Source organism: Pinus tabuliformis, chromosome 8 (assembly GCF_031772625.1).
Source record: "Pinus tabuliformis cultivar Carrire ecotype Pingquan chromosome 8, CPIR1, whole genome shotgun sequence".
Lineage (NCBI taxonomy): Eukaryota > Viridiplantae > Streptophyta > Pinopsida > Pinales > Pinaceae > Pinus > Pinus tabuliformis.
Genome location: NC_142294.1, coordinates 250,534,208 through 250,550,148, shown reverse-complemented (window position 1 = coordinate 250,550,148; position 15,941 = coordinate 250,534,208).

The following is a 15,941-nucleotide window of genomic DNA, read 5'->3' as shown; positions in this document are numbered from 1 at the left end:
TACTACAAGAAAATTATGAAATACATAAAAAAATGTTATTGCAATCGTGTTTTTTCACGTATTTCGCATTTTTTGTCTAGTAGGGTCCATCGAAAGTATGCAACATGGGTACTCCTTGGACACAAAATTAAATTCTGCATCCAATGTGTTCTCTGGCTTGAAATTTGAGTAAAATCATAGGGAGATAAGTTGAAAATACGAGTTGAAAAAGTAGTCTTTTCTTTTTTCCCTCCAAAACTTGATGAGGTAATCTAATGTTATTTTATTATTTCCACTATTGTTTTATAATAATCTCTATGAGGCCCATTTTAGACATCAAAATTTCTCTAATGCAATCATACAAGAGATAAAGGAAGCTTAGACCATGATAGAGATATGGCAACTCAGGTTGACTTACAAGGTTCAAACACTCATCCAAACCCTTTGGAGGGTGAAGATGAAGCACATCGTAGATCAATCATCAAGAGTTGAATAAAAAGAAGTAGAGAAAGGAACCTCACAATCAAAGAATTGGTATCAAGTCTCATGTCACAGTCACCAAACTATGGTCATTCAAAGTGTCAACTCAAGAATGTTGTTTAGTCTCATGTATCTTTGCCACATTATTTGTGGAATGTAATTATGTAATTTCAAAAATGGGAAAATGTAAAATGTATGGAACCCCAAGGGTCCCACATGGAATGTGAAATTTCACTAGAAAGTTCCACATTCATTTAGAAGCTCAACGGTCACATAGGAATTTGAAGAGTCACATGAGAGCTCAAGAGTCATGAGGGGAGGTAAAGAGTCACAAGGGAGGTGGAAAGTCACCTCATATTTTATATATACACCCTCATAGCTCAAGAAAAGGTCTTTTAACCTTGACTTCTCTAGCTTGACATGGGATAAAATATAATTCTTTAGAGTACCAAGTGGTGGCTTAATGTTCCACTATTGGGACTAGTGTTGCATCATTGTAATTGTGTATCTTGGGACTTTCACTTAATAATTTGAAACTATTGGAGTAGGATCACTTTCATGCATATGTTATGAATGATTGTAAGAATATTCTTTCGTTGTTCGCAGTGTATATTTATGTTTCTACATAATAAGTAAAATGAACTATTGTGTTGGCTTTTGTATGCATCTAGTTGAATGTGCGTTGTTACTTTCTTTTATGATCATTGTTTTCTTGTGAACTACTTTGCAATTTAATAAATGATTCCTTTTATGCTCTTTTGTGTGTCTTTTAGGATAGTACTATTACATTTCTTCTAGAGGCTCACTCTTTCTTTCCCTTCCATGAAAGTACCTTATATATATTGCATTTGTATGCTTCACGGTGTCAACTTACTTGCTTGTTCAAAGTTTTGACGCATAATCTCTTATGTTGATAATTGCAGCCAAGGAAAATATCCAAGAATACCGGTGCCAAGACCTATTATCCAGATGGGGATCATACTCCAAATGGTGTGAAGTCTAGTTGGGACTTCATGTCAAGGAGACCCCCTGTGTTGGCAGACTTCTAGTGCCATCAACAAGTGGCGCTAGAAGGAGGGCTAGATGACAACTTGAACCCATGAAGTATGTTTTGAATCTCTCATCTTAAATCACTTCTTCACAAAACATATCCTAGGATGCTTTCCTAATAAAGTGAATCTTAAAATCCCTGCATAAATAATTTATAACTTGTCTCAATCAAAGTTTGATGGCGAGGGTGGAACAACCATATCTAAACACACACTTCAATTTCTTAAGTTTTGTGAATTTTATGAAGTGGACTATGAAGATATTTCGTGTAAATTATTCACCCTTACACTTGAAGTTTGAGTTAAGCAATGGTGTTATAACTTATCATTTGTTTCTATTCATTCATTTCAACAACTCTTCAAGGAGCTTCATCAATCCTTTGACAAGTATGATTAACAAAATGTATATAAGAGGATCAATTAGCTTAAAATGAAACCTAATGAATCATTAGAGGATTTTCTGGATCAGTTTCTTCACCTTTGCTATGAATTTCCCGAGGAAGATGTGGATTGGATTTTTATGAATGAAAAGTTTTAGTATTAGTTAGAATTTATTTAGAACCATTTGAACATAAACTTTTATGAGTCTCCTATATTTTATCAGTCATGCGACACTTAAAATTTCAAAGGAGGAACCTACTCTCTGTTTTGCTCCTTTTCCCACTCCTTTTCCATTACCAAATAAAGTAATGTTGTGTGTTGATGTTGAAGTTGGAAAAGTTGGGAATCAATTTGTTGATCCATTAATCCCATCTTAATTTCCTCCCCATAGACAAGATCTTATTCAGGAAAACTTTGAATGTCCTAATAAATCCATGGAGTGTGAGATTAAGATTGATCCCTCGATTTCTCCAAGTGATATCAATGTGCATAATTCAAATCTTGAATATGATCATATTGAAATTATTGCTTCTTCAAGGGATACCTTTCATCCTCTATCATTTATACCTCATGACCCTCTATACCTTGATTCGCTTAATCAATCTGCTCCATCAGTAATTTCTTCAAATACTTTTGATTCTCAATCTGTTAGTTCATATGGTAATCAAGTACAAGGTGGTCACATTGCATACGTAGAGGAGAAAAAGGGTGAAGGTGCTTTTAATTTTTTAGAAATTAACGTGTAGATTCGAAACTTCTCATGAAATTTACTAAATCACAAGACTCGAAGCTACTACATTGATATGCGAAAGTCAATTCACCATCTAGAACACAAATCATAGAAATGCAAAATTGAAACATCACACATGCACAAAGATTTATATAAGGGAAAGTAACTACTCAAAAAATCCCAATTCCTGCTTTCATTAATCTGATGAATAGAGATGTATTACAATTTCTTTTCTCAAATGAACACAACCTGCAAGTGAATAACCTGTCTCTCTACTTACTAAGAAGATCTGACCTAGACTTAGTCAATTTCTGCATCTGCATGAACACATATTTTCTTTTACAATTATTGAGAAAATAAGCCCCTATTAATTAGGAATTTTCTCCAAAATTTTTACACAATTCCTCAGGGTTGATCACCTGACCTCTTGCAACACCTGTACACTCAACTAGTTTATAACTACTAGTTAATTGCCTTGGAAACTCCACCACAACTGGCAAACTCGTATTTAGCTGATTGTTCAGTTAACTAGATGATCTCTAAGTTAGATTGATGTCCCACTACTTAAATGACCACCAACTAGTTCTATTAATACTTAAAACTAGTTTAATTGATTACAACTGAAATTAACTCAACCTAGGCTCCTAAAATTTAGGAATCACTACATACAAATGAAATTCATGCCCCTAACTCAAACCAACTAAACTAACTAGTTGAAAAGTGTTGAGAATGCAACAAGATGATGGAGCGTAGTGGAAAGGAGTCACCTTCACTAAGTGGTCCCGTAGGCTATTTTTGGCGCAAAGTCTATTTTTAGACATATGGATCATGGTCTATGAGTTGAAAGATGTTGTTTATGGATGATTGGTCATGCTGGTAAAAATAGATGGACTTCTATTTTTTGGTTCACAGCGGAGTGATCATAGTCTATTTTTAGACTGCCAAGCTAAAAATAGAAACAGTCAAATATTATTAGCCCTTAGTAATATTTGGACTATAAACTTTATCTTATTCTCTTAGAGCACTTCAGTTTGAGCTACAGATGTGGCACATGCAGCTATCAGAAGGAAATACACTTTCTTTGTGGGTTATTTGAGCTATTGCATGCAGGACATCAGTTAGAACTCATTTGGTTGAGTTCTGTGGAGTTGGATGTGGAGTTGATGGAGTTGTGTTCAGTTTGACTTAATTGAACTAGTTGTATTTAGTCTAACTGGCCAATAGACTAAGTGATGAGTTGTGTGAATTAGTTATTAATTAATTCACTAATTATTAACTCATAATGCAACTGAAGAATACATCATTTAACTCAGTGCATGTACAGTTCAACAGGGATAGGTGTTAGAGGTTAATATTGCTATCAGTTGTGACAATAGTTGTGCATGAGATCTTGCACAAGCAATGTATTAAGTATGCCAATGAGTATTGCACACATATTCCCAGTATTATAGCCTATGCTCACGTGATTTCCAGTGTGAGTGGTTTTCACAAGGTAAATAGGAGTTTGGATCAGCCATTCATCATTCATTCTCTTGCAAGATTGTGCAGTGGAGGCAGGCAAAGCAGCGGAGGAGATTTTAACCTGTGACTTGTTTAGATCTGAGCTAGTTTTGTGTGTAACAGGTGGAGATAGTACTGAGTACTTATGAGGAGTATTGTACTATGTATTGTTACATGTTCTCAATCATTATAATATACAGAGAGTTGGGGGTTTTCAGCTGTATGCTTTCCCCGGGTTACATATTGTGTTAATGTGTGCATGCGATTGATGTTTCGTTGTTTTTGGTGCTGCTAAATTAATGATCAACGTAGAGGAGGTTATGTATTATGCATGTATTCCGCAATAGTGTATAATCGGGATAGTCTCTGTGAATAAGTGTTTATTATTCAAAATTTCTACATGGTATCAAAGCTAGATTATTTGTAGAAAAAGTTTCTACATGGTATCAGAGCTGGTTGATTTGTTGAGAAAGTTCTACAGGATATCAAAGCGAGGATTGATCATCGGATCTATTATTCAGAAAGTGTTTACATTTTATTTCTTCAGGCAGATTCTGTAATCGGGCCAAGTAGCCTCTGGATTCATCCTTCTTTTGGAAGGTGAGATATCTGGTGAATGCCCATACAGTCAATCTCTATACGAGAAATACTTTGTTCTCACGAATTTTAGATCAGAAGCGGTTGAGTTTTGAGCTGGTGGAATGGCGCTTAAGGATAAACTCAGAAACACTAAGTGTGAGAATGGAGACAGTATGCCCCAGTATCTCACGAAGTTCACCCAATGCTGGGATGAGCTGGGAAGTGTGGGGGTGACTGTCGATGATGAGGACTTGGTGAGCTTAGCTCTCCTTGGTCTTCCGAAGAGTTGGCATTCCTATTAGGACTCTGTCAATGGTCGGGAGAAATTGCCAGGATGGGAGAGACTTTGGTCGGATCTTGTGCAAGAGGAGATCAGGCGGAATACCAGGGATGGATCTTCATCAAAGGCATCTGATGAAGAAAATTTCACTTTGGCTGCCAAAGTGAAGAAGGGGAAGGAGAAGGGTTCTCTTTCCAAATCCAGTTCTCCCAATGATGCGAAGAAGGTTGACAAGTCGAAGGTGAGATGCTTTCCTTGTCATGAGTTGGGCCATTATGCTACAAATTGCCCAAAGAAGGAATCCAAGAAGGGATCTAGGGAAGGATCTGAAGGTGAGGCACTTGCTTCACAGTTTGAGTTGGATTTCACACTCTTCGCATGCATGGTTTCATCCATGGTGGGAAGTGGTTGGTTTCTTGACAGTGGAGCTTCTTTCCACATGACCGGTGACAAGAGTTCGTTCAGTAAATTGGAGGAGAAAGATCTCCAGATACTCATAACGATGGGTAATGATGAGAAGTATAGTGTCTCAAGTGTAGGCACGGTTATTTTTCAGAGGGAGCATGGAGCTCGACTTACCTTGACCGATGTCAAGTATGTACTAGGACTGAAGAGAAACTTGGTTTCGATTGCGATGCTGGAAGACAGATGCTATGATGTAGTCTTCAGTAAGGGAAAGGTTTTCCTTAGACACATCAACACTAGACAGGTGAAGCAGATTGGTTCACGGGTCAAGAACCTGTATGCTCTTGAGGTTCAAGATGCATGCAAAGCCTTGAGCAGCGAGGCAACTGATTGAGACTTGGTGGTTGAGAGGGAGTGTATATTACCTCTCAACATGCAGAGCTAGAAGAAGTCTCAGATGATTATGGAGGAGCCACGATTAGTGCAGTAGCTTCAGGAGGTTGTGGAGCAGCCACAAGAAGGGAAGCTGAGAGGAGATCGAGTAGAGACATCTACTGATGCAGAGACCTCTAGTAGGGGGAAACTTTGAGCCAGGTGGGAAGAGGGATCGCATGCAGCCATACCTCCAGGTAGGAGGTGGGGTGATGTGGATTGATCGTCCAAGGAGGAGGGGCAGGATCCTTGAGGTACCCAACCTCTTGAATGAGACCTTGCTACGGGAGCCCCGATGTGGAGTAGCAGGAACTAACTGATTGGGTAGAAACATATGCAGATGGAGCGGTAGAGAGAGCGACAATGTAGCGAATCCCAGGACAACGCATAGCTAGTAGGCTGCAGCAATGCGAGAGGCACAAGTGTTTTGCACAGTGCTAGGTGGCACAGAGAGGTGTGCAATGGTGCGAGATGCATGGAGATGTTGCAGTAGCGTAGATGTCAGAGAGGAAGCACTTGTCGGCAGCAGGTAGAGCTTCAGCATCAGAGTATGCTCCTAGCCCAACAGAGTGGTCAGTTGGGAGTGTTTTTTGTTCCAAGTGTTGTTGCAGCAAGTGGATCGGGCAAATGTGTCGCATGCAAGACATTCCAGAGTTGCAGGATAGGGGTTGCAGATAATCCATATCTTGTTGAGAGGGAGTGTTGGGAATGCAACAAGATGATGGAGCTTAGTGGAAAGGAGTCGCCTTCACTAAGTGGTCCCGTAGGTTATTTTTGGCGCAAAGTATATTTTTAGACATATGGATCATGGTCTATGAGTTGCAGGATGTTGTTTATGGATGATTGGTCATTTTGGTAAAAAATAGATGGACTTCTATTTTTTGGTTCACAGCGGAGTGATCAGAGTCTATTTTTAGACTGCCAGGCTAAAAATAGAAACAGTCAAATATTATTAGCCCTTAGTAATATTTGGACTATAAACTTTATCTTATTCTCTTGAAGCACTTCAGTTTGAGCTACAGATGTGGCACATGCAGCTGTCAGAAGGAAATACGCTTTCTTTGTGGGTTATTTGAGCTATTGCATGCAGGACATCAATTAGAACTCATGTGGTTGAGTTCTGTGGAGTTGATGGAGTTGTGTTCAGTTTGACTTAGTTGAACTAGTTGTATTTAGTCTAACTGGCCAATAGACTAAGTGATGAGTTGTGTGAATTAGTTATTAATTAATTCACTAATTATTAACTCATAATGCAACTAAAGAATACATCAGTTAACTCGGTGCATGTACAGTTCAATAGGGACAGGTGTTAGAGGTTGAGATTGCTATCAGTTGTGACTATAGTTGTGCATGAGATCTTGCACAAGCAATGTATTGAGTATGCCAATGAGTATTGCACAACATATGCCCAGTATTATAGCCTGTGCTCACGTGATTTCCAGTGTGAGTGATTTTCACAAGGTAAATAGGAGTTTGGATCAGCCATTCATCATTCATTCTCTTGCAGGATTGTGCAGTGGAGGCAGGCAAAGCAGCGGAGGAGATTTGAACCTGTGACTTGTTCAGATCTGAGCTAGTTTTGTGTGTAACAGGTGGAGATAGTACTGAGTACTTGTGAGGAGTATTGTACTGTGTGTTGTTACATGTTCTCAATCATTATAATATACAGATAGTTGGGGGTTTTCAGCTGTATGCTTTCCCCGGGTTACATACTGTGTTAATGTGTGCATGCGATTGATGTTTCATTGTTTTTGATGCTGCTAAATTGATGATCAACGTAGAGGAGGTTATGTATTATGCATGTATTCTGCAATAGTGTATAATCAGGATAATCTATGTGAATAAGTGTTTATTATTCAAAATTTCTACATGGTATCAAAGCTAGATGATTTGTAGAAAAAGTTTCTACAAAAAGAGCCATTTCACCTCAGTTAACTCCTCCAAGTTATCTGCTGATGTGGAATTTTGAATTTTCTCAATTTAATCAAGGAAAAATCAAATTGAGAATTTCTTGCTACGTTTTTTAACACTCCCTCTCAGCAAGAAAGATATTATCAACCACCCCTATCCTGCATATGTGGAACTTGAAATTCCTGTTGAGAAGGCCTTTGTCAAAATATCAACATCTTGTTCCTCTATCGAATTTTTTTGCAACAACATAATTCACATCTGCACACAATCCCGTAAATGGTGATACCAGATATCAATATGCTTGGATCAATCATGAAAAATAGGATTTTCATAGAGATTGATGCAACTCTGATTATCATGGTAAATCACAGTTGGATCCATATCGCCTCACGTGTTTCTTGACTTACCACCATGTATTCTGCTTCTACCGAGTTAAGTGCCGCATATCGTTTCCTCCTACTATATCAAGAAACCGATGTAGACCCAACACTAAAAATTCCACCTGATGTACACTTTCAGTCTGATGGACTCCTCACCCAATCTGTATCTTTGAAGCCACACAACTTCACTCCCTCTGTCCATCTGTACCATAGTCCAAACTAGGTAGTGCCTCTGAGGTACCATTGAACATGCTTAGTTGCCATCCAAAACAGTTTGGTTGGCCTAACCATAGCTTGGCTCAGCGATTTGACTGCATAGCACATATCTAGTCATGAGTGAACCCACCAACTTTTGGTAAATAGTAGCATCCACTTCCTCACCTGAAGTGGCATCCTATTTCCTACAGTTGGTTGTTAGAGGTGTCTCCATGGGTTTGCATTTTTTCATGTGAAACTTATGAATTATATCATTGGCATACTTTCCCTAAGAGACAAACAATTCCCCATCACCTTTCCATACTTCCAATCTAAGGAAGTAGTGCATGAGACCCAGGTCCTTCATCTCAAACTCTCTTGCAAGGTCCTCCTTGTAAAATCTGATCAACTACTCATTAGTGGTCAAAATCAAGTCATCAACATATAAGACAATAATAAATAATTTATCTTCTACCAAAATATGATAGAGGTTTGCATTCGCTTCACTTTTGGTGAAGCCCAAACCAATAAGATAGTTATCAATCCTGGTGTACCAAGCACGAGGTGCTTTCTTGAGACCATACAACGCTCATTTGAGTCTACACACATAAGAGTCTTGATCAAAAGTCTTGAAGACTTCTAGTTGCTTGATATACACCTCCTCCTCATTAAATCCATTGAGGAATGTTCTTTTCACATCCATCTAATGGATATTCCACCCCATATGTGCGCCAGAGCAAGGATTAATCTGATGGATGAGTACTTTCATACAGGAGCAAAGGTCTCCTCATAGTCAATCCCCTCAACCTGAGAGTGACCCTTGGCCACAAATCTGGCCTTGTACTTTTCTATGCTTTCATCTGCTACATGCTTCACCTTGAAGATCCATATCGAACCAAAAACTGATTTTCCTGCTGGTCTTGGGACCACTTCCAAAACATTGTTGTTTACAGTGGATTCCTACTCCTCCACCATTACATCAACCAATACAAGTTTCTCTACTACTTCCTCGAAAGAGGATGGCTTAGTCTCTACAAGCTCAATCATTAGAGCCATGTATCTAGTGTACCGATCTGGTGACCTTCTCTACCTACCCTAATTTGAAGGATCACCCATATTCTCCCTCGCATCTTACAAAAGACTCTTAGATTCCATAGTCCTTTTCTTTCCTTCTCTAGATGGTTCTTCTTGAGTGGTTGTCTCCACTCACTGCTCATCTACTTGTGGTTTCTCCACAACATCCTAAGGCTCCTTCTTTGGAGCTAAAATCTCCTCCTCTAGTGGGATCTGAAGCTTCCTCTCAAGAGAGCATCACATGGCTTTGTCTTCATTAAATTTTACATCCCTTCACATAACTATCATTTTGAGGGATGAAAAGTACACATGGTAGTTGTGGGGAGTTTCTCTGTAACCCACAAATACCCCTAATTCTACTATCAATATAGCTTCTTCCTTGATTCTTTGGAGAAATGGCAGTAAATAGAGGCTCTAAAAATATTGAAGTGTGACACATCTAGCTTCCTCCCCAAGAAAGACTCCTTCATTGTAATCGTGCCAAGAATCTGATGAGAACTCCTGTTATGAAAATATACCATTGTGTTGCATGCTTCAGCCCATATGTGCATAGGTAGGCTTTGGTCATCCAACATTGCCCTTGTTTCTCCCACAGTGCTACAATTCTTCCTCTCAACCACCCCATTCTGTTGTGAGTTGTAGGGTGTTGGCAAATCTAATCGAATGCCTTCTTTTGCACATAAATTTTCAAACTCATTCAACACATACTCACCTCCATTATCACTCCTGAGAGCCTTCACCTTCGTGCTTGTTTCTTTCTCAACCAGTGCCTTGAATTCTATGAACTTAGAGAATGTCTCATCCTTCTTCCACATGAATAAGATCCAAAACTTTCGTGAGAATTCATTAATAAAAATGACAAAATATTTGTGCCTGTTAGTGGAGTCTATCGAGAAAGGTCCATAGACATCAAAGTGGATCCTTTCAAGGAATTCATGTGCTCTTTTGCCCCGATCATGGAAAGTGGATTTTGTGTACTTCCCCAAGGTACACCCTTTGCATATATCCTACTAATCTAGTGCTCCTTTGGGGAGGCCTGTGTTTATCTATTGCATGATCTTCATAGCGTCATGATGAAATGGCCAAGTCATCTATGCCAAATTTCACCGACATCACATCTCTGCACCTTCTTCGCCTTTGTGCTTAATGCAGCACAATCCTCCACATCTAGCTCGTATAGGTTCTTCACACGAACCATGTAACACCCTCCTCCCACATCTACCCAAGCAATCGGCCAACCAAGGTAAACATGTGACAAAGAGTTACTATGATATGATTCAAATCCCTATGTAACAATTAAGGAAGTGGAACTGACGGAACACAACGAACCTGACCTTCTACACATGCAACAAAACACCCAGGAGCCATCCAACCCATCCAGGAGAACAACCCCTAAGAGAAACTAACTTTTTTCTACATTAAAGCATCAGTTTCTCCCTTGACATGGGCACGCATGTAACTAAGACCCTCTAGTTTCTCCCACAACAAGGCATGTCTATGACTAGGGACTTCTCCAGGTAGTTTTGTGTCAACGACTTTGGATTTTGTGCCACTTTTTTGGGGCCAGGACTCAGATAACTACCCAAAACTCCATGAAACTTCCGGAATGAAAAGTAACATAAAAACAATGATACAAATGAAAATAATTGAACAAGGACTTGAATATACCCCTACTATCCATGACAAGAATTTCGTCAAACATGTCACAAATAGTCATTCTACAGGTTTAAACAACATATCTAAGCATAGGGGTCTCATACTTATCTGAGAATCATTGAGAATCATCGATGCCTCATCACAATGACTACATTACCATCTATTAAGCCATATATTCATTATACATTCAGTGATTAACACAAACATGATGAGAGCCATACATTTTATCTGTCATAAAACACATTCATAACCAACATATAACCTACAAAAATATCAAGGATATAACAAAAATATAAGCCACATATAAACAAGTATATTTACCTATAAAATACTAGGGAGAAAGAGAGCTCTTATTGATGAATGCAAAGGCTAACTAGGTTCGAGACTTCCACATTCCACCTGACCATAGATTGGCTGAACCAAATCTCTCTTCAGGCAATCACCCTCGTGCCATATTCCAAGCATGAATGTGGGATCTCATAGAACAAATCCATCAAAACAAACCAAGGATTCCATAGGATAAACCGCCTCAACCCTCAACCAGTGATTCTACCTCACATTTGGACATCACTATCCATCACCAAATTGGTATCTACCCAAGTTTTATAGGGCTCTAGAGAATTTTTTCTAACCAAGGCTCCAGAACTAGTAACTCAACCCATAGTTGTTGTTAGGCTCTAGAGAATTTGTCCAACCAAGGCTCCAGGACTAGTAACTCAACCCACAAAGCCTCCAGAGCATTTTTCCAACCAAGGCTCCAAGACTAATAACTCAACCCAAGTTGTTACAGGGCTCGAGAGCATTTTTCCAACCAAGGCTCCAGGAACTAATAACTCAACCCACAACCAAAGGAACATGAGAACCAACTAGAAAGAAAAAGGGAAAGACTCCCATAACATGATGGTTATCCAGGAAATGGAAAGGCTAGGAAAAATCACTATCAATTGGGCAAATCCTCCATGCCAATGAGAGACTATTACCAAGAAACCACATGCATATGCCATGCATGCCAAAACTAGTAAGGAAATCATACATGCAACTCGGTACCTGCAAGCAAAACCTGTTGTAGTTGTTGATCCCAATGTCCTCTTGTGCTTTACTTCTCTTCCTTCACCTTATTTCTCAAAATCCCAAGTATTCCACACTCCTACAAGAGTTCTCCAAGAAAAATCTAAGTATCTAAGAGTATGAGAAAGAGAGAATAGAAGAGAGCTTCAAAACTAAACTAACAAAGGTCTAAACTGACAAAAGCCATGAATTGATCCTTAGAAGCCTTTTTATTAATGAGGCCTCCTTTTTCTTCAATTTTCCATTATTTTCCTTCATTTTCATCCCCACATGAAACCTGTAACATTTCACCTTCATTTTCTCCTAATTTCCATTATTTCCATAAATAAATGCGACTTTACCTTTCCAAAGCCTTAGCCATTTCCTTTTCCAAATTCCATAGCCATAATAAACCAAATGTAGACCCACACTAGGATGTTTTTCTCAAAATTTAACTTGGAATATGTGTATCATAGCCATGGTTATTATTTTTCCTTTATTAACTTGTATTACATGGATTTTTGACCAGGGTTGCTACAAACCCCGATCTACTTCACTTGTCCCGTGGCTATGTGTCTCAAGAATGTATTTCCTTTGTTGAAGATCATACCATAACCATGGTCTTCCAAAACTACAACGGAGACAAGATTATTATTAAGGTCTGGTGGGCTCCAATATTGCAAAAATAATGCTGCAACTCCTGGGGCTTCCTTCTTTACTTTTATCAACCTGGTAGTTCGTAACAAACTTGGAAGCGATGGTGTTGTATGCACAAGTACTAGCTCTTACTGCAGGTTGTCACTTGATCAGCTCGCACAAGTTCGCTAGGAGCTCAAGCCAACTTCTATGAGTTCTCAGAAGAAGATTTTACTGTGATGGAAGAAAGCTAACTCTATAGGGGCTATTCTATTTGCAGAAAGAGAAGGAAAACTGAAATGAAATGCAAACCCTAGCAAACCCTAGTTTACCCACTACCCCTACTTTTGCAAGAAAAGAGATGGAAACTACTCAAATGGGTGCCATTGACTACTCAAAAGGTAAATTGCATTTATTCAAGCTACTTCTGAAGGGAAATGAGAAGAAATCATATTTTTTTACTTTTGAGCATTTTTATGTCGAATTATTATGCTTGTGTTTTGACTGGTTGTGGTTGTGCAGAGGTTTGGTGGCAAAGGAAGATGGAGTTGGCTTTTGCAAAAGGTGAGGAAGGTGTGGAGGGATCCTAAGAAGCCCCTAGTACCCTTTTGAAGACTTCCATTGTGATCAAACTTTGAAAAATCACTCACAGGAAATTCTACAAGAGGCTGCAGGGGATCTACAGGAGGTTCTACAGGAGGATCTACAGGAGGAGGCCGAAAGTGGTTTTTGGAGGTTTGAAGATGGAAAAATGATGGGAGAGGGGAAATGAAGGCTGGATGAAGGTGTTGGGGGGTCTATAACTTGTCAAGGAAGGATCAGGGACGAAGGAGACAAATGGATTTGTTCAAGTGGCAAGAAAACAACTTTATGGAAAAATGCAAAAATTAGGGCAGATTGGTAGAATGTTGCGAATGAGCTGGGAAATCTATGAGGGGTGAGCTGGTGATAGCTGTTGCATGGATGGATGGTGATCTGGAAAGTCCTGCAATAGATCTGCACAAAAACTGATCAAAGGAAGGACTACTACACCATGAAAACAGAGCTTTTTCTATCTTGACCTAATTTCTGACCTATAAACAGAAAATGTTGAACAGTCACTTATGAACAGAAAAGAATATGGAGAAATATGGTAAAAGAATAGAAAATTATCTAAGCAAGTGAATCTGAACTAATATCAACTTTTCCGAATCAGGTTATCACACTAGCAGTTGCCTGGAAGAGCAAAAAATGTGTTTTCGGTGGCAGCAGTAGTGTCTTGACCTCAAATCATAGTCCGAGGAAGGGAGAAAGGAGATCAAGACCTGTTGTTGACCTTTTTGAATCTTATTATGTCACTACAGCAACCTACTTGAGCAACTGAAACAAAACCAACTATGTTAACCATCAAAAGAAACCTATTCTAACAAAGCAAAATGATTCTATGCAACAGAAATTAACTCATGAATGGAAGAAAAAACATATAAATACACAAAGGAGGTGTTGGGAAGCTTAGGTTGGGCCCTAACCCAAGTTCTTTAGCCCTCTGGAAAAGATTAGTGCTGGCTCAAAAATTGTTCCATCTTCATTTATCAAAAAATAGCAGTTACATCACATAAACTGTCTTCAAAAAGAGATCGAAAATGAGCTAAGTACAAGGCTGCACAAAAGTGCGAAAATATACTAATAACTAGCTAACCTACTGAGGCTCAAAGCCTTCTTATTTATACAAATGGGGACTCCCAACAGTTCTCCTAAAATTAAGGAACTCAACTTCCTAGAATTGAAGATAACAACAGTCATACTTGACTTGCTCGACTGCCCCTTGGAATCATTAATTTGGGCCTTTGTACTCCGAGCTGCTGATGGAGGATTCAAGGAAAGGGGTCATTAATGAAGGGGACACCCCTCCTACAAGTCCTCCTCCCTATTTCCTCGAGTTTGGCTGCCATTTTACTCATAAATTCTTGGTCCTTGTCCAAAAGATCTGCAATAAACACTTATTAGACTACATGGAAAAGTGACTAACCCAATCCACTCTACTAACATAAATACATTCAAAAACATGCACAAAACTACTAAGAATGGTGGATTAAATTGAAATAAGAAGCAGAATGAGCCCATATAGTTACCCATTTCTGGGGCTCATAATCACCCCCCTATTGAATGGGTTGCTCATTCTTTGAGCAACTAATCTAACTCTTCATCTTTAATGGCTCTCACAGATTCCCTGACATCCCAAGCCTCTGATGTGATGTCTTCCTCTCTGTCATGGAAACCTACTTTCTTATCCACTTCCTCCCATTTTTTATGTTCTTCCTCCTCTTTAACTCCTTCCAACAGTCCTAACAGCAGTGGAGGACTGAATTTAAGACCAATCCAGTTGGCTTTAAAGTTTTGCATTGATTGCTTATATAGGGACACTCTCCTCATGGCTTCCCTCATTCTAGTTGGGGAGTGATACTCCTTGATACTTAGGCTATGGGACAATGTATTCCACCTTCTCATGCAGGCATGAAGGTAGTCATCACCTAAAAATCTCTCCATATCGTCGAAATGAACAATAGCTTGGGGTTGCCTATCAACATAATCATGGGCAAATTGAGGATTGGCTGCAAGGTGTTGGTGGGCATCGATGAGATCCAAGGGTTTTGTTGGTTTTTCTCTAATCATCAGGGGCTCACTTAGCTCTTTTGCCATTAGTTTCTGAATTTCCACTGCTCTCTTTTCTTCATGGATCATCCAAGAAGCCCTAGCCATTAGCTGCAAGTCTCCCAATGCAGCATTTGTATCCCATAAATTCATGTCAGTAAGTGCCATGTAGTGTAGGTAAAATTCTACTAGCTTTGCTTTATCCTCTACTAAGCTATGATCACATAAATGCATAAATTGGCCATAGTTTTGAAATGGTATTGTGCCCCTCTGGGCGAGTGTATTAATCTAGAATTGGAGCCACTAGTCTTTGAGGTACAATGCATATGATTTGGCTGGCTATCTACACTGCAAGGCCTCCATTGCCCCGCTGGCCATGTAGGCTAGCCGGGCTTCCTTTTCCTGTAGCTGCCTTTTCAAAATCAGCACTTCAATTTCTACCTAGGATTCTTTTTCTTGCTGCTATTTCATAATTGCCTCACTATCAGTATGTGGTTCTTCTTTTGTTGCAGTTTCTCTACTGCTTCACTATCTGCCTGGGGTCCCTCTTTTTGCTGTTGTCATTCCAAGATTGACAGCTTATTTCCTCCTTGAGG